Here is a 23683-nt window from a genome sequence, read left to right on the forward strand (position 1 = left end):
TCCATGGTTCTCTGATCCTTCGCTGGGGTGCCGAGGAATGGGTCCGAGTGCGCTTGGCTTTTTTGAGAGCAGATTTGACCACCGATAGTGTGGCAGCTGATGCTTGTCAATTCCGAGAACCTTCCGGACGAGATAAATTGTGTCCACCTTCCTAGTGATGGGAGGAACTGAGAGGGGGTATTCTTATAGCCTCATCAGTAACTGTAAAAGATCTTGTGTACTGGGACTGCCATGATCTCCTTGGGAGGCTCCACATACTGGAGAATATCCAACATAATGTACCAAGTGTTCCCCTCCATCTGTAACTGAAACGGGATGACCTCAACTATCTCCCTTCCAAAAACTGTGAAGAAGAGGTCTTCTGGGGGGAGACTTCCTTCTATCATCAGGAAGAGATGGTTCTGAGGGGCGACTAGCCGATGCGCTGTCGGAAACACTGGATGAGTCATTTCACTAGGGGTCATAAGGGTCTTTGTTCTTGCTGTTATATGCAGGAGACAGGGCCAGAAGTCTTTGGCCTCTGGCCAGTGGTATAGGAATTGACTCAACAGGCCTTGGGGGCTCTGGCCCCTGTGTTGTCCACCAGATTGGCTGGTGACACCACCAATGTTCTACTGGGCATCGATGCCGCCCCGGGTACCAACACTGGCTGTGTCAGTAATACACCAATGAGCTCGTATAGAGATCCTAGCAGTGGCTCAAGGAGTGATGGCGCTGGCCTTGGTGCCCCAATGCTGAGTCCCCGCACAGTCTTCTCCATGGCCAACTGCATGAACCTTTCCAGCTTCTCCTAGAAGAGCGTCGATGCCAAGACCAACTGGGACCCAGGAAGCATGACCAGATCCTCTTTGGAATAGAGAGGAGGATCAGTGGCAGGCATCTGGACTGGTGGAGACCATGGCGAACCCTGAGTATCAATGGAGAATTGGCATCCCTTTGCGTGGCTCCTTGCATCAACAGGTACTGATGCAGATACTTCTTCGGCTTCCCTTGATGTTTAGATCTTTACTTCCCCAGTTCCGAGGCCAAAGACGATAAACCCTGACGTCTTCGACCTGGGGAGGCACATAATGGCCTGTCTCCAGCGTCCCTGACAGCTGTCGACATTGACAGACTCAACGGCGATGACTCACTGGGGCTTTGAGGTCCCTTGATGCTGATGCCACTGATGCCTGAAGAGTCGTTCCAGCTTGTTGAGCTGGATTTTTCGTCCTTTTGGGGTCATCTGTGTGCACTTACTGCAACCTTGGATGTTATGCGATGCCTCCAGGTAGAGGACACATCTATCATGGGGGTCTATGATAGACATGGTCCCAGTGCACCGAGGGCACCATTTAAACCTGGAAACGGACATGTTATCTTGAAATAAAAGGGCCACTATGTCGAAATCTGATGGTGGCACTTGATGGCTGGTGGGCACCGAGCGCGCTGTCACCCAGTGAAATAAAACTATTCCAGAAACGTAGAGAAACCTGACTAGTGACAATAAGGAGAGAACCAGGGAGGGACCCCGTCTTGACTGCACAATCCTGCAAACAATATACAAAAAAAACAGCGAGAAAAAGTTAACTTCCTAAAGAAGTTTGGAGAGACTCAATTTGCTGTGACACATGAGGTTCCTCGGAAAAGAAGAGAGACTGAGGGGACCCCGCATGGATGCGGGGTATAATGCATGCTCAGAGAAGCTCAGTCAAAGTTCTAGAAACTTTGATATAAGTTCTCCATGCTGGACTCCATCGGATGATGTTGCCCATGTGTGAAGACTGCCATCCTATTTGTCCTCGGAGAAATGAAATCAATCATTTCATGTCCTGAAAAAGCAGTACAAAAGTGATTTTTGGAGAGTGAAATGCAGTGTGACCAACACACAAATGCAGCATATATAGAGAAAAAAAGATAGGTATCCCAAACAATCAAGGTTTCTCCTAGAGACTGAGATATTAAGATAAGCAGCTAGAGTGGAAAATTTAAATATATACTCAACCTACTGAAGTTTACAATATTTCTGTTAGGGATGTAAATATTAACCACTTAAATGGTAAGACAGCACACATGAAAGAGAAGGCTAAGAAATTCGACCACATAACCACTATTCTAAAAACCCTACACTGGTTTCTGATGATTTACTGCACTAAATTCAAATCATGAGCCCTGGCCTATTAAACACCTACCTGCACATTACGCTCCTAAACCCAGGCTCGACTGGAGGTACCATTCACAAAAAGCATGGGTCTCAACAGCACCAGGAAGAGAACCGTTACAGGCTCAGCCTCAATACTATTGAATTTATTACCACTACACTTCAGACTTGCCCCAGATCTCATAACTTTCAGGAAAAAAGTGAAAATGTGGCTCTTTGAAACAGCTTTTGATGAGAACACAAACCCTGCTAGGAATTCTATATACATCACAACTAAAGGCACAAATCCTACCAAAGACGGCACATTATTATGTATAGTGTATATACTGTTTTAGCAAGATACTGCATCCCCACCAAGGTCCCAAATTCCACTAGAGTCTGTATTCTTTAGGGTATGCATACTATACTATAGGTGACACACCTTACTTTATGTAACAATTTATTTAATCTAGGTCTACTATTTAAAAATACATTTACAATTCTATATGTAACACACCTTGAACTTGTCTGGCTAGGCATGGCATAAATAAATGATGATGAAAATTGTTTGGTATTTAACCATTAATATCTGCCAGCACAAGCTGGGGGACTACTCAGATTGTCCTGTGGCTGATGGTTGTGTTCTCCTTTTCTGGTGTGCTGCTAAGCTCCCCATACTGGAACAGGCTGGGCTGCTATTAGCCAGGTATGGGCACATCAGGGCCACTCTTCCCCACAAGTGCAGGTGGTTTTTCCATGTATTTGCTTAAACAATTAACTTTTTAAACGATATTTACAGCTTTAAATGATTTTGCAGATATGACTTCTCTGGGACAGTGGCAATGGAGTTTCTCTTTGGCACCATTTTTGGTTCTTTTAATTTGGATAACAGGGAGCTGCTCCTTATACAGTTGTTATGGTCTGCTTAAAATGCTAATAAATGGCAAAAAATATATATCACTGAACAATACCAACAAAACAAAATGCTATATTATGACCAAAAAAATATAGATAAAAATATTGACAGAAACTTTAAAATGAGCATGTGGGTGGCCATATAAGTATGCATGTGCGCACTAGCGCACATATGCAGGAATTTTAAATTGTACGCACGATTGAATGCATATGATTTAAAATATGCCTATCGCTCATAACTAATTTTAAGTGGTTACTCAAGCAAATTTAATTCGTGTATCTTCCTTAGGACTTTGTCACCTTTAATGTGTGCAAGTGGATTTTAAAACATGCTGATGTGAAAGACAATCCCAGTTTTACCCATTAGTCCACCAATTTGCCCAGTCTGTCTTGAGGTCATGTAGACCCCTCTGGTTCTTCAGCAGGAACTCCCTCCAGTTTCTCCTAACCCATCATGCAATTTAAGTCTATAAAGCGATATCTGCAGACTTATACCTCATCAAAAGCAGAAGTAAATATGTGCGGCTAACAGGCTGCTGCACACTGTGGCCATCGGATTTAAAATACAGATTTATGCATGTAAATTTTGGACCTGCCCCAGAATGGCCCTGATAAGCCCCAACTCCACCCCCCTATTTTTTTTTTTTTTTACTCATGCACACACATACACAGGCTTAATTTGTGGCTTTTAAAATACACGCTGCTCACATGTGGCCCATACAGAATGCAAGCAACGCTTTTAAAATTGACCCAATATTTTTAATCAAAAACTACTATATAAAATCGACATCATAAATATAATATCCTCAGAAAACAGGTACATCACCCACACATCCCAAAAAGACAAAAAAAAAATAAATATATATATATATATATATAAAACAAAACAAACAAAAATTCATAACACAGACAACATATAAAAACCCTTTCAACATGTTTTGCTATACAGCTTCTTCAGAGGAGAGAGACCCAAGCACAAAATATTTAGATAACTCAGTCTTTTTGAAATACATCCAATAACGGGTGAAATAAACTGTTAACATGTGGATTTGTTAATCAAATCCTTCCAACCATAAGTTCAAAACCTGAAGCAAGTGGAAAACATCAACCGTAGAAATTCCATCTGTGATAAAAAAAAAAAAAAAATCCCATGATATCTTTTCTTCACCAGTATATCAATCGATGTAAAATATCGTGATCCAAAAAGACATCATCCTTACTCACACCAAATATCCTATCAGTGTAACCAAACGTCAATATGGTGCACCACATGGAAAGGGCTGTCGCCTTCACAATATCAACATTCCTCCATATTATCAATTTAAATATGTAAGTATCTCATGAAAAAATACCATCTTTCAAATATCACTACATGATCCCACCTCTGGACCCTGAGAACTATTGAGCTACACTAATATGTCCCATATTCCAGTGTTTCCCAACTTTTAAGAACATAAGAAATTGCCATGCTGGGTTAGACCAAGGGTCCACCAAGCCCAGCATCCTGTTTCCAACAGAGGCCAAACCAGGCCACAAGAACTTGGCAAGTACCCAAACACCAAGAAGATCCCATGCTACTGATGCAATTAATAGCAGAGGCTATTCCCTAAGTAAACTTGATTAATAGCAGTTAATGGACTTCTCCAAGAACTTATCCAAACCTTTTTTGAACCCAGCTACACTAACTGCACTAACCACATCTTCAGGCAACAAATTCCAGAGCTTAATTGTACGTTGAGTGAATTTTCTCAGATTAGTCTTAAATGTGCTACTTGCTAACTTCATGGAATGCCCCCTGGTCCTTCTATTATCCAAAAGTGTAATTAACCGATTCACACCTACTCGTTCAAGACCTCTCATGATCTTAAAGACCTCTATCATATTCCCCCTTAGCTGTCTCTTCCCCAAGCTGAACAGCCCTAACCTCTTCAGCCTTTCCTCATAGGGGAGCTGTTCCATTCCCTTTATCATTTGATTGCTCTTCTCTGTACCTTCTCCATTGCAATTATATCTTTTTTGAGATGTGGCGACCAGAATTGTACACAGTATTCAAGGTGTGGTCTCACTATGGAGTGATACAGAGGCATTATGACATTTTCCGTTTTATTAACCATTCCCTTCCTAATAATTCCTTACATTCTGTTTACTTTTTTGACTGCTGCCGCACACTGAGCTGACGATTTCAAAGTAGTATCCACTATGATGCCTACATCTTTTTCCTGGGTGGTAGCTCCTAATATGGAACCTAACACCGTGTAACTACAGCAAGGGTTATTTTTCCCTATATGCAACACCTTGCACTTGTCCACATTAAATTTCATCTGCCATTTGGATGCCCAATCTTCCAATCTTGCAAGGTCCTCCTGTAATTTAACTACTCTGAATAATTTTGTATCATCTGCAAATTTGATAACCTCGCTCGTCGTATTCCTTTCCAGATCATTTATAAATATATTGAAAAGCACCAGTCCAAGTACAAATCCCTTAGCCACTCCACTGTTTACCCTTTTTTACTGAGAAAATTGACCATTTAATCCTACTCTGTTTCCTGTCTTTTAACCAGTTTGTAATCCACGAAAGGACAGACTCCTATCCCATTACTTTTTAGTTTTCTTAGAAGCCTCTCATGAGGGACTTTGTCAAATGCCTTCTGAAAATCCAAATACACTACATCTACTAGTTCACCTTTATCCACGTTTATTAACCCTTTCAAAAAAATGAAGATTTGTTAGGCAAGACTTCCCTTGGGTAAATCCATGTTGACTGTGTTCCATTAAACCATGTCTCTCTATATGCTCTATGATTTTGATCTTTAGAATAGTTTCCACTCTTTTTCCCAGCACTTAAGTCAGGCTCACTGATCTATAGTTTCCCGGATCACCCCTGGAGCCCTTTTTAAATATTGGGGTTACATTGGCCACCCTCCAGTCTTAGATACAATGGATGATTTTAATGATAGGTTACAAATTTTAATTAATAGATCAGACATTTCATTTCTGAGTTCATTGATCACTCTCCAGTCTTCAAGTACAAAGCCCAAAGCACATATACATTAATAAAAATGTTGTATGGCATACCAGCCTCCATGGAACAGGTATTGTGGACATGGAGAAGGACTCGTATGGTCAAAGGAAGTACTGAAATCCCCACCTGCTTTTCTTCTGAATTTTAAAACAAAGGGAGATGGGAGTGGAGACACACATGAACCTGTCACAATGGACCAGCTCCCTTTATACATAAGTGCAGGGGAAGGGAGAAGTCACTGTGGTGCGGACAGCTGGCTAAGTTACTTACCTTAGCCGTTGCATGTTGCTACCAGAGCTCATTCATTATTGTTGCTCCCACCACTCAGAGAGAGTCACATCGGGTGTTCAATGCATGCTCTCCCCGTCTCATTCAGCCTGGGAATAAGACAAAGAGGGTAGAAGGACTTAAAGAAGGCTCAGGGAAGGGAAGATAAGTTGCTGTGTGTGCAATGTAAGTGCTGCACAAAGTGAGGCCCAGCTATTCGTGCCCTGCATGCTGCCCATTAATTAGCACACTCTGGGACTCATGCTAGGAAGAAGAGACATGCATGTTACACCTGTTCTCAGAAAAGAGCTCCCACGTGTTTAAGAGCCACCACTGGTGTCTCTTGTTGGTGCAAGGTGCTGTAAGCAGAAGCCATGTGCAGGTCTGTATCTATGCATCAGGCAGGGCTAACTTTTCCATGGCATACCTGATCAGATCTGAAGGTATATCAGTGTGCCATGGTATACTGGCTGGGAAACACTGCCATACTCTACCCAGTCATTGTTTCAAAGAAGATACATTAATAGTGCCAGCTGTTTGGAATCCCCTTGCAAACATTTTCTTCTGACAAAGTTTAAAAGTTCTGTTTTTTATACAAGCATTTAAATGAAACCAAGTTAATAGGCAGTAAAACTATACAGTATCAATTTCTGTACTTATGTGTTCTAAAATATAACTTTTTTTGTATATATATCTTTTTTGTGGTTTTCTTAACATTATCAGTATTAACCAACTGTAACAAATCAGATACTCCTACATCTCTGTATCCCTCCCTACCCATCCCCCATACCTTCACCCTCATACCTCTTACCCTCCCCTCCAAGACGCTACAAAACTCATGGTTAGTACTACTAATAGTGAGACAATATTGATAACCCTGGAAAATACAACTTCCCCCTTTACAGTCATTTACAGCATAACACAGGCTTGATTAAGCTTCCACTATGTATCTCTTCTGTATTTTGGCCAGGAGACGTTTGATGAAAGGGTCACAAATTCCAATAAAGGTTGCTCGTTTGCGCGACCCTGCAATGATCCAGGTATGATGATCAAGTTGCAAAAGATCCAACATTTCGGTAAACCAGAAGTCCAGCGTTGGAGAATCCTTTTTAATCCACTTAAGCAGGATAAATCTTTTGGAAATACTAAAGCTTTTAATTAACAAACAATATTGCTGATTCGTATAACATATATCATCTAAAATCCCAAACAAAAACAAAGGACACCCCATAGTGTCCTCTAAATAGTGCAAAACGGACTCCCAAAACTTCCGTATCGTAGAGCATTCCCACAGCCCATGACTTAGCGAGGCCTGAGACTCTGAACATTTCGGGCATTGGGAAGACATAATAAGCTTCATTTTAAAAGCCCATAAAGGCAATAAGGTTAATCTATGTAAGATCAGTAAAAATTACTCCCTTAAACCAACTGCAGGAATAGCTTTATAAAAATCACCTAAACAGTCTAACAGATCATCTGCATCTAGGGCTGCACCCAAATCCCGACATCAGAGCTCAGCCTGAACCCTCAATGTTGTATAAGACACAGAGGAATGTAACACTTTTTATACAGATTAGCCAATGATTGCTTCCGTTCCCGAAATAAGGATAAAATTCTCTGAAATGGACCCGACGTATAGGGAGGACCTCCTGGTCCAAATTGTTTCAGCATCGAAGCTCACCAAGATAGAATCTACAAACTAATGTTGCTGACAGAGCTCTAACAACTGCACAATATGTCTAATATTAATGCTTGAATGCCTCCCCTTTACAAAGCCTGCTTGTTTCAGCATTACTAAGGACGGGAGAATGTCAACTAGTCAATTGGCCAACACTTAAGCATATCTCTTAATGTCACATTAAATAGAGAGATCGGCCGGTATGACTCCGTATCAGTGGGATCTCTACCAGGCTTAGGCCACCTTGGTGGTCTAGAGTTGCAAATAACACTGACATGCTAGGCAATACTTCTGAATGTAAAGTCTTATAGAAAAATAGGGGCAAGCCATCAGGCCCAGGCACTTTGAAATTGTGAAGGCTTTGAATCACTGCCGAGATTTCATCCTCTCAGATTGGGACATTCAACTGGGCTACCTGCTCAATAGTTAATTTTGGCAAAGAGATCTGTTGCAGGAACCGCTCTCTAGCCAGAAGGTCTTCCTGGTCTGCAGTATAAAGTTGCTGGTAATTAGACTAGAAATAAGATGCAATATCTGCCGAACCTGTGATTAATTTCCCTGATTTATGCCAGAGACTGGAAACATTGGTTTATTGCCGTTCACCTTTAACCAGATGAGGCAGCATTTTGGCCAATTTTGTTCCCATATAAGAAAAGTCTATGTTTTAATAAGAATAAAGAGGATGCCGTTCTCCTATGGATAACCTCATTAAGGGACGCCTTTAACGTAAAAGATTTTTGTTGAACTTCATGGGTAGGGTTAGAAATCAAATCCCTCTTACGTTGGTTATATTTGGCAGTTAAATCTAGGATGGAAATATCTAGTTCCCGTTTACACCTTATTGAATAGCTAATTATTTCACCCTGAAGAACTGCCTTTGCGGTTTCCCAAAAGAGGATGGGCTCTGAGTGATGTTGTGCATTATGAGATTCAAATTGCCGCCATTTATTAAGAAGGATTTGAAATCTTTGTCCTGTAGAAGCCACATAGGCATTCTCCAATTAGAGAGATCTTGGACCCCCTCAGACATTCGTAAGACACAATACTGGACTGGTCCGAGACTACCAAAGGTTCTATAACTGAGCTCTGGAGCCGCGAAAATAAAGAATCTGTGATCAGCATATAATCCAGCCTAGCTTTTGAGTCTACTGAGTGGGTTATATGGGTAAAATCTTTCACCCCAGGATTCAGGACTCGCCATGCATCCAAAAGCTGCAAAGAGTCACATATAAAGGGAATAACCTTGTTAGAGCCTAAGGGCCTGTTTGCAGCTGATGCAGAATGAGCTAGTAAATAATCCGCTACACAGTTAAAATTGCCTCCCATAATAGGTGCATTATTAAAAGACATAAACATGAATGTATGTGCCGCTCTGTAAACCATTGTGATGGTACACGACTAAACGACGGTATAGAAATGTTTTTTAAAAAAAAAAATAAACATAACTTGGTTTATACCTTCTGAGAAGAATCCATAGTCATATTGGTTGGGAGCATATATAGAAGCTAGTATTATCAATTTACCAAAAAGGAGGCCTTCTATAATAATATAGCGACCTCAAGGGTCACTAGCTGAACATTGTATTTGAAATGAAATTGATTTATGTATTATTATAACAACACCTCTACTGTGCGATGAGCCATGGGCCACAAAAATTTGATTAAATCCTTTCTTTTTTAATTTTAAAGTGGGCTCGAACCGTCATATGGGTTTCCTGCAGAAAGACAATTGACCCTTTGAGCCTATTTAGGTAAGAAAAACTTGTCCCTGTTTTATTGGGGTGCCCAGTCCAGTTACATTCCATGTGATAAACTTCAACATATTAGCTATAATGCGTCACAAATATGTTGATGCCCTCTTGCTAATTTCGATATTGAAAAGGCAATAATGTGATACATAACCAATTGACAGTCATATATGATATTTTATTTATACAATTTTTATTCCACATCATCCAATTACTTTTGATCAAAAGAGAGTAAAAGCACATATAAAACATTCTGCATTCTACTTGTTGATTATGGGACTGAGGAATGTATACATGGCAAGTCTGGTTATTATTTTCGTTGTCACCTGGACAGTTACTTTGTCTATAGTTGTTTTACTTATTAATTTATTATGTATGTATTTTTGTCCCCTGCCTAGAATTGCAGATAAAGTGGGTTAATTTAAAAAAACTAAAATAAAGTATATTGTTCCCAGTTCTTGTTGGTTTTCAGTTCTAACGAAAATCAAATACTTACTTCTGCACTTTAAGTACCTCATTCAGTAGCTCAATTTGGTGTTTGTTTATAGAACTTTACTATGAGACTCAAAAATAGCCTATTATTGAAGTGAATATTAAAATGTATTCTTCTCCAAAGTAAATAGACATGGTTACAAGCAATCTAAAATGTACCAGTTAAACAGGTTTGTTTTAACCTGAGAAAAATCTAGCTTACCAGGGCCATTTCAAACAGAGCCAGTAGGAACAAGTCTTACTAAAACTTGTTTGAATACGTTTATTCTCTTGGAAGCCAATCAAAAGTTAAGAAAAATGCAGCTTTTACTAGGATCCATTTCCTTCTCTTACACAGTATCTCAATCAGATTTTCTATACCACATCCTACATCCAGCTAGCCTTCATGTGATATACTATTAATAAAATAAAGAATGACATTGTTCTTATGGAAATGAACAACTGATATTCTTGAAACTGTGGCCCAAATTTGAGCCCTTTTCATCTCTAGAATCCTATAATTAAAGGGATCATTTGTAGGCTCCACTGACAATATGCTATACTGGCCAAGATATGGATGCAAACAGTATCTACACAATGGCCTAAGCAGATAATACAGTCTTTGGAGCACTCTTGGTATAATGCTCGAGAGCCAGAATTTGGATACAAACTTGGGTGAAAGGTCTCTTGTTTTATTAAAAGAGTACCATTGTGCCATTGTCTTGCCTCAGCAGCTGTTACTTTTCCATTTTGACGAGTCAGTAAAGAGGTCTTTTGTGTTATAATTTGCATACTATAAGCTTATTTGTTCAAATATTCACTTAATAGCTCATCACATCACTTTTCTGTCAGGAGCCAAGAAATGTTTCATGAAGGTAAAAATCTATGTTGCCAGGGGTATAAAGGTTTAGATACATAATGGTAAAATGGTAAAATATTTGCATGCACCAAGATTATTCAGGAGATGCTCAGTGACAGATGCATAAAAATGCAAATAATGGATGGTGATAATACAAGATTGTAAATATAGATGTCCTGTTTATGTATTGCAATTGAAGTCATATTATTAAATGGCTCTTCTGCTTCAAGAATTGTCTGTAATATCTGTATATACCTGTGATTTACATGTCAAAATCCTGATATAGTTGCTTCAGCCATCTAATGAGAAATTACTATTTACCTGATAATTTCCTTTTCTTTAGGACAGTCAGAAAAATCCAGAAAAAGTGGGTTATGCACCTCTACCAGCAGATGGAGATGGGGCAAACTGACGTCACAGTACATGTACCCCTGCAGTGACATCAGCCTGCCAGTACTATCTTCAAAAGCAACTGTGGACAGACTAGGAAAATTCTTGTTTAAAAACAAGTAACCATTTCAGTACTCAGCCAACAGGCAACACTGAGCTCAGACAAGAATATATAAACATAAGTCTAGGGGACTGGGTTAACACTTACCGGTAATCATTGTAACACGTAGTCACACGAGGACTATAATGCAATCATTCGGCAGCCATGGGAGGGAAATTGGATTCATTTGACTATCCTAAAAAAAAGGAAATTATCAGGTAAGTAGTGATTTCTCATTTCTTAGCGTCCAGTCAGATGAATCCAGAACACGTGGAATGTAACCAAGCTACTTCCGAATAGAGCGAGAGGCTGCCCACAGTCCAGTTAAAACTGCACGCACAAAGGCCACATCCTTTCGGGCCTGCACATCCAGACGATAATACCTGGAAAAGGTGTGTAAGGAGGACCATGTTGCAGTTCGGCAAATGTCAACATGGGACATAGAAATGAAATGAAACATAGAAATGACGGCAGAAAAAGACCAAACGGCCCATCCAGTCTGCCCAGCAAGCTCCCACACTTATTTTCCCATACTTATCTGTATCATCAACCACCAAGTTCAGGGCCCTTGTTGGTAACTGTTTGACTCAAATTTCTGCCATCCTAGGACAACAGTCTAACTTCTGCCCATGACACTTCTTGAGCCCTAGTGGAATGAGCCCTAATCTGACTAGTTAACTGTTTCCCTGCATCCACATATGCAGCTGTGAATACCTCCTTAATCAAGCGAACTATCGTAGCCTGCTCTCCCTGTCTACTACCGCTATGAAGAACAAACAGGCGATGTGACTTCCGGGAAGGCTTAGAAACCTCCAGATACCTGACAATATGTCTCTTGACATGCAAGGATCGCAACAGACAATACTCCTCTGCATCTCTCTCTATCCAGAGACGGCAGGGAGATGGACTGATTCAAGTGAAAATCAGTGACCACCTTCGGTAAAAAGGAAAGAACAGTAGCAGCTGTACCACTCCTGGAGTCACCTGAAGGAAAGGCTCACGGTAAGACAAGGCTTGGAGTTTGGAAACCTTACACACCTGTGCCGGAAGTCGAAGAGGCGAATCCACCAGAAGCTTCCACAGATCCGCATACCATGGTCTCCTGGGCCAGTCTGGAGCTACCAAGAGCACCATCCCTCTGAACCAATTTGCCCAACATGGGCCATATTGGAAAGGCATACAGTAGCTTGTCTTCTGGCCACTCCTACACTAGGGCTTCGATCCACGATGACTTCGGATCTCTCCTGTGGCTGAAGAATCGCAGAACTTTTGCACTGCACAAAGTCACCAGGAGGTCTAGGAAGGGAAGACCCCAGTGGTCCAGAATCAGCTGAAAAGCCTCATCTGACAGCACCCACTCTCCTGGATCCAAACTCTCCCTGCTGAGAAAGTCTGCCCTTACATTGCCTTTTCCTGCTATGTGTGAGGCTGAGATCATCTGGAGATGCACTTCTGCTCATTCCATAAGTTGATCTATTTCCAGTGATACTTGTTGGCTCTTGGTACCTCCCTGCCAATTGATATAAGCCACAGTCGTTGCGTTGTCCAACATTATTCGGACCGATCGACCTTGCAGCCTGTCGCTGAATTGTAAACATGCCAACTGGACCACCCTGGCTTCTAGCTGACTGATGTTCCAGAGACACTCTTCTGCCAACTGGACCACCCTGGCTTCTAGCTGACTGAGGTTCCAGAGACACTCTTCTGCATTCCAGTGTCCTTGTGCTGCCAGCTCCTGACAGTGAGCTCGCCAACCAAGGAGACTCACGTCCGTTGTCAGTACTAGCCAGTCTGGTGGGGCTAGGGAGACGCCCCTCTTTAGACGATCTGCCTACAGCTACCACTGCAGTCGGGAGGAGACCTCCATTGGCAAGTGGAGCTGAATGGAACAGTCCTGAGGCTGTGGGTTCCACTGAGACAGCAGGGAGCACTGCAGAGGATGCATATGTGCCCTTGCCCACAGTACCACTTCCAGGGTTGCCACCATTAAGCCAAGCACCTGCAGCTAAGACCACTCAGTTGGGCGTAGAGTGTTCATCAACAGATGGCAACTTCTGAATTCGAGCTTCTGCCAGGAAATTTTTTCTCTGCCTCAAGTTGTACTGAGCCCCGAGATATTCCAAAGACCGAATAGGCTGAAGACTGCTCTTGGCCAGGTTCACTACCCAGATGAGCTCCCGCAACAGGGAAATCGCCTTGCGAGTCACCAGGCGGGTCTCTACCAGCGACTTGGTGGGAATCAGCCAGTCATCTAAAGACAGGTGTACTAGGATTCCATCCTTTCTCAACTCTGCCGCAACTACCACCATTACCTTGGAAAAGGTTCTGGGAGCAAAGGCCAGACCAAAGGGCAGCACCCGAAACTGAAAGTGGCGTCCCAGAACTGTGAACCGCAGGAAGCATTGATATTCTAGTTGGATGGGAATGTGGAGATATGCCTAGGACAGATCCAGAAAGGTCAGAAATTTCCCCGACTGCACAGCCATTAACACCGAGCGCAATGTTTCCATGCAAAAATGCTTCACTCGCAGATGACGGTTGATGCCTTTGAGGTCCAGGAAGGGACAAAAAGAGCCCTCCTTCTTTGGCACAATGAAATAAATGGAATATCACCCCATATTTTATTGAGACATGGGCACTGGGACCACAGCCCTCAGACTGAGAAGCCTTACCAATGTACCCTCCACTGCCTGCTTCTTCTGCAGGGAGACTTCATGAACATGTCCAGAGGAATACTGCAAAATTCCAACGCATATCCTTCTCGTATCACCTCCAGAACTCACTGAACCGATGGAATCTCGACCCACCTCTGATAAAAGAGGATACACTACCTGAGCCTGCACCTCTTCTGCATTGTCAGGGACAAAAGGACTGAAATCTACCAAAGGGTTGAGTCCTCTGATAGGGCAGTCCTCTATAGGGTTGAAAACGCTTGAACCCTCTAGCATGACCTCTCATGTTAAAGGGCCTGCTTCTTATCCTCTGGCAAACAAGGGACCAGAAATTCAGCCCACTTACTGGCCATTTTCTCCAACTCGCTGCCAAACAAAAGTGAGCTATTAAAGGGCAATTTGATGAGGTTAGCCTTGGAGGTTGCTTGGGCCGACCAATTTCTCAACCATAATGGATGCCTGGCCGCTACTATCAAAGCCACCCCTCTGGCTGAAGTGCGAACCAAATCACAGCTTGTATCTGCCAAGGCAGCAGCTGGTTCCATAACTGCCTGGAATTTACCCCCGAGTCATCAACCTCCTGGGAGAAAAGCAAGCAAGAGCGAGCCACCAAGGAACAACTAGAATCAATCTGCAAGGTGATTGCCACCGCTTCAAATGCTTGTTTAAGGACAGTCTCAGTCTTTTTATCATGAGCATCCAGATTTCAGGTACAGTTACAATTTCAAAAGGAATTACAGCTAGGCAGGATTGCAGTCCGCTTCCCTCACCATGAGCAATTTGCATTTATCCCTGATTGGGCTAGTACCTAAAGAAAGAGGAAAATAATTGACTCATTCACAATTTATTGTATCCAAAGAAGGAGGGAGAGAATGACTTCCTAAACCAGACTCGTTGCTCTGTACAATATGCATCTTTGAGTCCAGCAATAGAATTGGAAAGGAAGTACAGTCAAGGAGCATTAATGACTAAGATTGTCACAGAATCAGCATTTAGTCTGCCCCTAATACATCTTGAATCATTTAGCACCCTAAGCTTTAAGTTCCAAGGGAAGTACTACTTTGACAGATGCATACCTCTAGGCTGTGTTATTTTGTTTCCATATTTTATAGCATACATTACATTTTTTCATGGTGTGATAGACTAGTGATTAGGTAGTAACAGAGATTCATTACTTATAAGATTTTCAGTTTGTGAGTTTAGCAGAGTCAATAGAATACTAGGATCTCCTCAGAATGTTCACAATGGCCTGTGAGTTCATAATCCTGCAGGCAGAGAATAAGATAGAGGGCCTCAGAGAGAGGATTGCATTCTTAGGCATTGAGTTACACTCACTTGAAGGCCGAGTGCACTGTATAACCCGCAGTCAGACACGGATTAAATAAGCGCTAATCCACCCCCTAATGCAATAAGGGGATTTGCGCCTATTTAACGCGCATCCAATGTGGAGTGAATGGGAGAGCACTCATCTGTAATTGTTTGTAAGGTTTTGGTGGACCCTTGGACACTGTGGCAGCTGACCACGCCCATGGGGGGAAGTCCCGTGAGGGGCCACCGGTCAGGCTCAGCTTTGGGACACACAACACAGTTATATCTTTTATTAGACAGATTTGAGAAGCCACCAGAGGTGGCAGTAGTGAGTAGAGATGAAGCCCGGCTGGGCTAGGGTTCCTCAGGATACTGGAACAGCAATTCCCTCTATGGCTGTGCTGCAGTGGAAAAAACTGAGATAGTGAGGTACAGTGGACCATACACAGAATTCTGGTATAGAGCCTTGTTGGTAAAGTTACTCACACAGTGGTTTCTCCCAGAAGGTGACACAGAAGCTGGAATAGAGGCCGGCCCTCGAGGAGCGAGTACCTGGTTCCAGGGAACAGCTCTGAGGAAATAAAGTTGGTAACTCACTGATGATGTAGGCAGTGGTTTCTTCCAAGCAGAAGAGATGAGTTCAGACAGTGAGTAAGGGAACATAGGCCCCCAAGGAGTGAGTACCGGTTCCTGATATTGACCTGAAAGAAATGAGAGAGGCCCCCGAGGAGCGGGTACCCCGTTAGGATAAAGTCCAAAAGTTGGAGTGGCAGAGTAGCTAGGTACAGAGAGCGAATCCCATCCATAAGGAGATCCCTTGCTAACTCGATTACCTAGCAAAAGTGTAGGCTTTTGTATCCGGGATGCGTGACATCATCACAGGGGGATGCCCCTGAGGTTCACGCCAAAGAGAGAATAAAAAGCAGGGCCACGCGGCACGCGCGCCCTATGGTACCTGGACAACATGGCGGGATGCAGCGCCCAAGCCGGATCAGGGACGCCGGAGAGGACGGCAGGCAGAAGCCGCGACAGCCAGACGTCCATCAACCACGGGAGGAGTCGCAAAAGAGGTAAGGGGGCGGAGTGGAGACATCGGGCAGCGACATTCGTAACATCATCACATGCAAATGCATGTGAATGAGCCTATTATTCATTCACGCCAAATGTAAAAAAATAAATGTGCGTCTCAGTACTGCTTTTCTGTACTTCTTTTAAAAGTTAAAAAAAAAAAAAAAGCTCTGCCGGCCGCATTAAGAAGTCCGACCGGCTGCATTATGAAAACCGACGCCGATAAACTCGGAGTTGGTGTTCATAACCAGCAGACTGCTGGTAACCTGGGGTCGCGTTAGCAGGGAGGCGCCTCCTTGCTAATGTGACCCCCTAATTATAATGTATCATGAGGCCTCCCCTTGCAGGCGCCATGCGCACGTTAAGAAGCTTTTGGAATCACGGACCATTAAACAGTAACCTTAAGGTTAAATCTGAGAAGGGCAAAGATGTCTCTTGATAATAGATTAGGACTATTTTTTGTTTTTTCATGCTTCTATCTGTTCTTATTTTTACTAAGAAGTAATATTAGTCAATTTTATTTTAAGGTATACTATGCTAGATTAAATATTATCGTTGATTGTATTTTTCTCCAACTTTATTATTTTAATTGTTAGTTAATTACTCACATCATATTTTTATGGTTATGTTATTTATCTATTTTATTTTTATTTTATTATCAATTGTAAACCGTTCTCACAGGACAAGCAGGATGGTAGTCCTCACATATGGGTGACATCATCAGGATGGAGCCCAATCACGGAACACTTTTGTCAAAGTTTCTAGAACCTTGACTGGCACCTACTGGGCATGCCCAGAATAGCACCAACCCTGCATCCAGCAGGGGTCCCCCTTCAGTCGTCTTTTCCGCACAGCAGTAGCCACGCGGGTTAAGGAGCTCTTCAGAGATTCCTGACAGGAATTTTTCCTCATGGAACTTTTTCAAAAAATTTCAAATAATTATACCCCACAGGGGTCCCCTTATCGATACCTTTGCTCCACGGTCAAATGGTAAGTTTTATACCGGCTTGCGGTCGATTCCCGTCGAGTTTTTCCCTCGCAGCCTACCGGCCATCAACCGCACTGCGACTAAATTTTTGTTGAGGCCATGGTGTCGGGTTTCCGTCAGTACCCCAACTGCACTCAAACAATGTCCATCACTGACCCTCACACAGTCTGTGTGATGTGTTTGGGGTCCAACCATGATGTCCTTACTTGCACCAAATGTGCCCAAATGACATCAAAGGGTCGCAAGGCTAGGCTGGAGAAGATGGAACTTCTCTTTTGGTCAAAAACCCCGACTCCATCAATAGCTTCAAAGTCTGAACCAGTACTGTTGACTTCGCGCCAGCACCGGGAAACCACTGTTGCCCGACCGGCTTCGACGACTCCGTGGGTGTCAACCCCCTCTGTTCCTCCTCAGGAAAAAGACCGAGGAGAACATAGAGATAAACATCGACACCGCCATCGGAAAGCTCAGGCCACCGATACAGGCAAGCCCTCGGCATTGATGTAATCTGAGCCACCAACAAAGAAGTCCCATATAGAAAAGGCCCCATCCTCTTCTGTTTCTGGGTCACCGAGGCGTTCACCACCTGAACAGGTGCCGGGAGCCGCGTCTCCACTTTCACCGGTGGACCCTCCGGCTTCGCCAGTGCTGCCTCCTACTCCGGAACCGGGTATCCATGCCCCAGGTTTCCGAGAGGAATTGGATCAGATGATCCAAGAGGCCATCGGTAAAGCACTCCAGAGATTCAAACTTCCATCGATGCCGGTTCCCAAGCCGGCCACCGATCTGATATCCAAGGCGCTTGCACTGCTATTGGCAAGAATGGATGCGTTAATCGGTGCCCTTCCACCGGTGGATCCGAGGGAACCGATGGCCCTGATTCCTTCCACACTGATACCCTTGACATCAGAAGAAGAAACACTGATCTCCATTCCGCCCTCGGGAGTGCCTCCATCGATGCCTCCTTCGATGCCGCCTCTGAGGCCATTGATGCCTAGGCCCAGGCCTTCCCGGATAATACCATTACTCCCTTCTGATGAACATATGGGAGCTGGTGATGAGCCTTATGATCCTTGGTCCGATGATTCGTCTTAGGATACTGATGATCTTCCTTCACAGCCCTCTCCTCCTGATGAAAGGAATCATTCTCCTCCAGAGGACTTGTCCTTTATCAACTTTGTAAAGGAAATGTCTGAAATGGTTCCATTCCAGCTTCAGACTGAAGAGGACTCTAGGCATCAGATACTGGAGCTTCTCCAGTTTCTTGATGCTCCAAAGGAAATCATGTCTATCCCTATTCATGAAATCCTTCTGGACCTTTTAAAGAGAAATTGGGAGCACCCTGGCTCTGTGGCACCTGTCAACCGTAAGGCAGATGCCACCTACTTAGTTCAGTCAGCCCCTGGCTTCCAGAGAAATCAATTAATTGGTTCATCACTCAGTGTTTGTGGAGCCAGCCCAGAAGAGGGCACAACGCTCCAAACCTCATTCTTCCATTCCTCCAGGAAAGGAACAAAAATTCCTGGATGCATTTGAAAGACGTGTATTCCATGGCTCAATGCTGATCTCTCGCATTGCTTCCTATCAATTGTACATGTCCCAATACAACAGGGCCCTATTCACGAAGATTCAGGAATTTGCTGAAGCCTTACCTCTGCAATTCCAGGACCAGCTTCATACCCTAGCAAAGAAAGGCCTAGATGCTGGCAGACATGAAGTACGATCTGCATATGACATCTTCAACACTGCCTTCATAGTTTCGGTGGCAGGAATTAGTGCGAGGAGATGGGCCTGGCTAAAGTCTTCAGACTTCAGACCAGAAGTACAGGACAGATTAGCTGACTTGCCCTGTGCTGGGGATAATCTTTTTGGAGAAAAGATTCAAGAAGCAGTGGCGCAGCTCAAGGGCCACCAAGAGACTCTGCACCAGCTCTCCTTACTGCCTTCTGATCTCTCTTCCTCTTCCAAAAGATCCTTTAGGAGAGACTCCAAGAGACAAGTCTACCGGCAAAGGAGATACTATCCCCCAGTGTCCAGGGGTCAGCCTTCTAAGCCTTACCAAAAAAGCCAACCCAGGCAACCTCGAGTACAGAAGTCACAGCCAGCCCCCCCAGCCAGGTCCAGCGTCTGGCTTTTGACTCCTTCCTAGAGAGCAGTACCCAGCCTCCAGTTCCGGCTATTCCCGTCGGAGGCCAGTTGTGCCACTTCTCCAAACCTTGGCACACAGACACCACAGATCAGTGGGTACTCGCTGTAGTAACTCAAGGATACCACCTCAACTTTCTCTCTTTCCACTGGATTCCCCACCTCGGCTGACATGGGGAACATTCAACCACTCATCATTCCTGGAGCAGGAGGTCTCCCTCCTCCTCCAGTCCCAAGCAATAGAGCCAGTGCCCCTCTCCCAACAGGGGCAGGGGTTCTATTCCCGGTATTTCCTGATACAAAAAAGTCAGGTGGTGTTCGCCCAATACTGGATCTTCGCACCTTAAACAAATACCTACAAAGAGAAAAGTTCAAGATGGTAACCTTGGGTTCTCTTCTTCCCCTTCTCCACAGGGGAGACTGGCTCTGCTCTCTAGACCTCCAGGACGCCTACACACATATTTCAATTACTCCATCACATCGCAGGTTCCTGCGGTTCCTAGTAGGCCCAAAACACTTCCAATATCGAGTGTTACCATTCGGCCTAGCATCTGCCCCACGAGTCTTCACCAAGTGACTTGTAGTGGTAGCTGCCTTTCTCAGGAGTCAAAGTGTCCATGTCTACCCCTATCTCGACGATTGGTTGATCAGGGCTCCCACTCAGCAAACTGCACTGACGTCCCTACGTCTCACTTTGCATCCCCTGATCTCCCTAGGGTTCCTCATAAACTATCCAAAATCCAGACTAGTTCCTTCTCAAACCCTGTCGTTCATAGGGGCCAACTTGGACACTCCAAAAGCAAAAGCCTTCCTACCTCAGGATCGAGCTTTCACTCTCGCTTCTCTGGCCCATCGACTACAGTCTCGACAACATGCAATTGCATGTCATTTTCTGGTCTTACTGGGTCATATGGCATCCTCAGTGCATGTCACTCCCATGGCTCGCCTTGCCATGAGAGTAATGTAGTGAACTCTAAAATCGCAATGGATTCAGTCTTCTCAGCCAATTTCCACCATTGTCCACATCACCAAACAGCTCCGCTTATCGCTGGCCTGGTGGGCAGATCAATTCAGTCTGCTACAAGGCCTTCCATTTCAGGTTCCAGAACCTCAAATAACCTTGACAACAGATGCTTCCAGCCTCGGCTGGGGTGCACATGTCAGAAACCTGCAAACTTAGGGCATTTAGTCTCCAGAGGAAGCCAAACACCAAATACATTTCCTGGAGCTTCGTGCAATCAGATATGCTCTCAGGGTCTTTCAGGATCACCTTTCCAACCAGGTCATCCTGATTCAGACAATCAGGTGGCCATGTGGTACATCAACAAGCAAGGGGGAACGGGCTCCTACCTTCTGTGTCAGGAAGCTGCACAAATCTGGGTGGAGGCCTTTTCCCACTCGATGTACCTCAAGGCCACCTACTTGCCGGGAGTGGACAATGTGTTGGCAGACAAGCTGAGTCGCACTTTTCAACCACATGAGTGGTACCTCAACCCCACTGTAGCGGACTCAATATTCCAAGGTTGGGGTTACCTTCACATAGACCTCTTTGCGTCAATTCATAACTGCAAAGTAGGGAACTTCTGCTCTCTCACTCGCAGCCAACACCTGCAGCCAAGAGATGCTTTCTCCCTCTCGTGGGCCAGCGGTCTCCTTTATTCGTACCCTCCACTTCCACTCATTTCAAAGATTCTCGTGAAGTTGCAAAGGGACAAGGGGCTAATGATTCTGATAGCCCCTCATTGGCCACGTGACAGGAAATGACCTTAAGTAGTGTCAATTCATTGATGACCTTAGTAAGAGAATCATGCCAAGTTGTTACAGCATCATTAATGTTAGCAGGTAAAATTACAGCTAGATTTGGCATCCATTGTGAGTGTAGAAAATCAATGTCAATATGGGCCTACTTGTAAATGGAGGACAGGGACTGTTGGAATTAGTCCGCAACAGTGGACAAAGGATATTTAAAGAAATTAAAAAATGATCACGCCAAAGCACTTCCAAACAGGTAATCACAGACAGCTGTTGAAAATGATCCTCATTCAAGAAAATTAAATGAAGCGTGTGGCTGTAACGATGAGTAGATTCATATACAATCTGTTCCCAACCAAGTGCAGATATGGAGGATAAAATGTCCTCGCATGCTGTGGACAAAGAGCTAGCATCAACACTAAGATTGACATTGCTAAGGATTATAAAATTACTCAGATTGAGTTTACTGAAATCAGAGCCTCAACGACCAAAGCTTAATCAGCCATCATTAGCCCTCAGGGACAGCAAAAAAGACAAATCCCCCAAGTTTTAAATGTTAGTAGCAGGGCTTCATTTTAGTCCTGGGTGAAGGTACAGAGATATGAACTGCACTAAACAGGCCATTACCTCTACAATGACATTGAGGTCTAGAGAAAAGAGAATAATTAGATGGACATAACTGCGATAAAAATACATTGTCAGTTTGAAGCAGCCAGGTTTCGGTATCACAACGTATATTCAGCTGATCATTTTGTAAGAGATCGTAAATAGTGGTGAGTCTGTTCCAAATTGATCTAGCATTAATAAGATATATAAACAGATTGGGTGGCCATGATACTGAGTTACAGTTAGAGAAATGTATCGTACATATGACATGAAACGTGGCTTTCTATTAGGTCTACTTTGGCATAGGTTACCCTAATGGCCAATAATTGTAGGGATTGTCTCTGCTTTAAGTGATTCAGCAATAGGCAGACACATACTGAATGAAGTGAAGGTACTGTAATAAGAAAATGATCAAAAATAAAACATAAATCCAATAGAGAAAAATGATCCTTAGAAGTGAATTTTCAAAGGACTTGCGCATAAAAGTAAATATTAGAGCAATTTTCTAAAGCCCATTTATGTCCGTAAAACCTTCCTCAATGTCCTGGCAGCAAACATTGCACACAAAACGTGCTCCTTCATGCATATGACAAAGGCACATGGCACCTCCGGTGTTCAGCCTAGCCCTTTAGTCCCATGTGCAGTGACATCACTGGAGAGGCATAGCTAGCACTGGTTCTGAGTGAGTGAAGATGGAGTTGGCTGGGATCCAGAAGTGGACAGTATCCGAGGCACCCTGAGGCTCATAGCAGGCAAGAGGTCCAACAAGGTTGCAGGTCCTGGTTGAGAAGCAGCCTCAAAACATGTATGGCATGTATAATGAAATTGCTAAATGCTTTTATCTCTCTTCAACTAGCCCATTTTCAGGATATTGGCACCATCAGCAGATTAAAGAGCTTATAGTGCACTTGTAAGAGAGGTTGGAGGCATTTCCAGAGTCATCAGGACCAGGAATACACTGGTGATGGGCCCAATATGACTGAAGCAGATAATAGAATTCATTATGCATGCCAGAGAAAAAAGCAATACTGTCAGCACAGCAAAGGTTCCTTCAGCCAGTATAGCTTTTGTAGGAAAGCACAGCCTTGAAGTCTCCACTGGGTCTTTTATCATTACAGAGGTGATCAGGACTTAGGGAAGAGAAGGAACGGGAATGGCACAAGGATCAGTAGAGACCAATACGCACAGTACACTGTTGTTGATGTGACAAGAGGCAGAGTGTGTATATCCTTGTATGAGGCCATACTGTTCAAGATGGCATTCTTATTAGCCTTCTTTATAGCTTTGAACATGTGTGAACTACTGTCACAGGGGAGATGGACTCCTGGAAAAGGAGAATGAAGTAGTTCTCATGCAAGGGTCTATTAAGATCATGGTTAGGTGGGCCAAGAGAACTACTGACAGTTGACGTCTCTCGGCTCCTGAATTCCTCCCTGGCCAGAAAGTCTGGTTAAGTACTCGATACATCCGACTTCAAATTCCATCTCAGAGATTTGCTCCTAGATACATTGGTCCTTTCACTGTTACCCGATGCATCAGACCTGTTACATACCAGCTTCAGCTGTCTCCTACAC

At 43.6% G+C, this 23683-nt stretch overlaps 1 long non-coding RNA gene across 2 annotated transcripts in view; it reads left to right on the top strand.

Annotated features, from left to right (window-relative positions):
• The window catches only part of LOC115084365, a 48719-nt gene that overhangs the window by 20969 nt on the left and 4067 nt on the right, over nt 1-23683 (top strand). For both annotated transcript variants that reach the window (XR_003854532.1, XR_003854531.1), the window contains one exon: nt 9692-9753. This is a non-coding gene — a long non-coding RNA (uncharacterized LOC115084365). The remainder of the gene's footprint in view (nt 1-9691; nt 9754-23683) is intronic.

Source organism: Rhinatrema bivittatum, chromosome 2, assembly GCF_901001135.1.
Source record: "Rhinatrema bivittatum chromosome 2, aRhiBiv1.1, whole genome shotgun sequence".
Lineage (NCBI taxonomy): Eukaryota > Metazoa > Chordata > Amphibia > Gymnophiona > Rhinatrematidae > Rhinatrema > Rhinatrema bivittatum.